Source organism: Glycine soja, chromosome 6, assembly GCF_004193775.1.
Source record: "Glycine soja cultivar W05 chromosome 6, ASM419377v2, whole genome shotgun sequence".
Taxonomy (NCBI): domain Eukaryota; kingdom Viridiplantae; phylum Streptophyta; class Magnoliopsida; order Fabales; family Fabaceae; genus Glycine; species Glycine soja.
In genome coordinates this window covers 16,955,532-16,958,493 of record NC_041007.1, presented here as the reverse complement: position 1 = coordinate 16,958,493, position 2,962 = coordinate 16,955,532, and positions in this window count along the sequence as shown.

Here is a 2,962-nt window from a genome sequence, read left to right as displayed (position 1 = left end):
TGCTTTATTCCGGAATGGTAACTTTTTCTTCATTATTGATTATTCAAAAACATTCTATTTTCAATGAAAAAAAGGAATAATCCTAAAGTCTGTGGCAAAAACAAATATTTTGTTTCAAAATTTTGATTTTTTTTAATGAATTGAACGACCCTTCGTGACCCTAAATTTTGTGATAAGAATAAATGTTTTATTATGTTTTCTTTGTGAATTCATTGACCTTCTCCGACCCTAAATTTTGTGACGAGAACAGAGAACAATTCTTTATAATGAATTCTTTGTGAATTTAATGACCCTAAATTATTTGACAACAACAAAGCTTTTATTATGAATTCTTTGAGTTTGATGACCCTCGACGATCCTAAATTTTGTTGTAAGAACAAATGCTTTATTCTTTGTGAATTCAATGATACCACATGTAAATCTCAAGGGTTTCCAAGAGTAACAATTATAGGAAACCAATAAGATCTTTAAATATATGATTCTCTCAAATAATAGATAAATAATGCATACATTTCTCCATAGTGATACTTCTTTCTAGTGTACTTTGATTTCTTGGAAGAGGAGAGAAACAAGATTTTGCTTTCTTGACTATTTTTACCGTCTCTACGTTCATGATGGTTAGAGGTTAGAGATAATATTTTTCTGTCAGGAAGGGAACCTTATTTCACATTAATGAGTATTAACTCCTTTATAACCACTACTCTCATCAAGTAGCAGTTATCTCTAGAAACTTTTCCTATTTAACCCAATTGTAATTTAGTCCTTAATTATTAATTATTTATTTATTAGTCCCTGCATAAGTCACATGTATCTCACACGAGACATTAATTCTAACACCTCACTGATCCTAAATTTTATGAAAAGAATGAATGCTTTATTATGTATTCTTTGTGAAATCAATGACCCTCGGTGACCTTAAATTTTGTGACAAAAACGGATTCTTAATTATGAATTCTTTGTGAATTCAATGACCATAAATTATGTGTCAACTATTGAATTTTTATTATGAATCCTTTGGGTTCAATGACCCCAGTGACTCTAAATTTTGTGACAAGAACAAATACTTTATTATGAATTCTTTGTGAATCCAATGACTCTCAGTGACCCTAAATTTTGTGGCAAGAATAGATTTTAGGGGCATGGTTCATATTGAATGGAAAAATGTTAGGGTGAGTTTTGATTTTTAATCATAGAAAGTTGGTCACTTAGTTCTTATAGCACAACTTCTACCCTGCAAGTAATATATATAGATGTACTTCATAAGGTTGAACTAATAATAATTCATACCGAGACTGAATCAATAAAGTTGTCTTTGTTAATTTCTCTCTAATGTAGTAATGTGAGATTTCTTATAATATTAGTGTCAAAAGTTAAAATATTTTATTTACTAAAATAATTAATGATTTTATAGATTATTGCTTATAGAGAGAAAAGATATGTAACTATGTTATTTTTATTTTTATTTTTATTTTCTGTGGATAATATTTTAGTTTAGCAGACATATGTGACTATGCCTTTTGATTGCTTATAGAAATAATATTTTGGTTAACAACGATGTCGTGTGCTATGATTCATGAAGGAAGTAGAAATGTAAAATGCAGAAGTAGATAGAAGGGGTCAGAGAACAAGAAGCATAAGATAGAAAAGAAGGAAAATGCTTATATTTTCATATCTCCTCTTGTCATATATATATATAGTTATATCTGCTCACTACAGGACAAAAGCCACTAACAGAACCCTTTAGGCACGAATAGGGAGCACTATATGAATAACAAAATTATCATTAAGCACTATTGCTCATAACAAAATTGAGCACTACTACTACTAGCATAATGGAGCAGTACCAAATAATAAAAAATATTTGAAAATCCCCCTAAACATAATCCCTTTAAGTGTTGAGGTGGTTTGGTCTTCCTTTTGGGTCTGTCACCTTGTTCTTGCTGGGGTATCACCTCCTTCTGCCTATCACTCCCAGGGCCATAAAAAATCACCTTGTCCTCAAGGTGATAGGCATCCTTCGAGGTTGTCCACTCTTCCTAGGTGTTGTCATCATGATGAAGACCAGATCATTGAACAAGTACCATTAAACGAGGATCAGGAGTGGGACGAATGATAGCCAAAGGAGTGATGACAGGTTGATTATTCATATAAGTGGAAGAAAGAGTCACTAGTTGAAGAGCAGCTTCTGAAGAAGGATGAAAGGGTTTTAGAATGGAGTAATGGAAGACTGTATGAATGCACGAGTTGTCTGGGAGTTGCAGTTTATAATCCACCTTGCCAATACGCTCAATGACCTTAAAAGGACCATAGTAACGTTTAGAAAGCTTAGAATAAGGTGTCCATGTAGTAGAAATCTATCAGTAAGGTCTTAACTTCACCGTGATCAAATCTCCAGTGTTGTAGTGAACCTATCTGCGATTATGGTAAGCAAAATGTTTCATCCTTTCCTAGGATTTGAGAAGCTTGCGGCGCACCCTTTCAAATTCAGCTTCTTTATCAGTCAGTAATGTATCCAGTACATCAATGTTTGAAGACCCTGCAAGGTAATTAGGAAGAGTTGGTGGTTTTTTTTCTTCCAAAGATCACCTTAAAAGGTGAAATGCCTGTACTCCCATTCCTTGAAGTGTTGTAGGACCACTCCACCCATGGCAATAATTTTCCCCATGAAGATGGTCTATTATGAACAAAGAACCGCAAATATTGCTCTATAACATGATTCAATACCTCAGTCTGTCCATCAGACTGAAGGTGATAGGCTGAAGTCATGCGTAGCTTTGTTCCAGACAATTTAAATAACTCCCTCCAAAATCTGTAAATGAAGATAGGGTCCCTGTCTTTAACCAGGCTTTTGGGCATACCATGATGCTTTGCAACAATGTCCAGGAAGACCTTAGTAATAGTATAAGCTATATAATGGGATGGTAACATTCCCAAATGAATCCCTTTGGAGAACATGTCTACA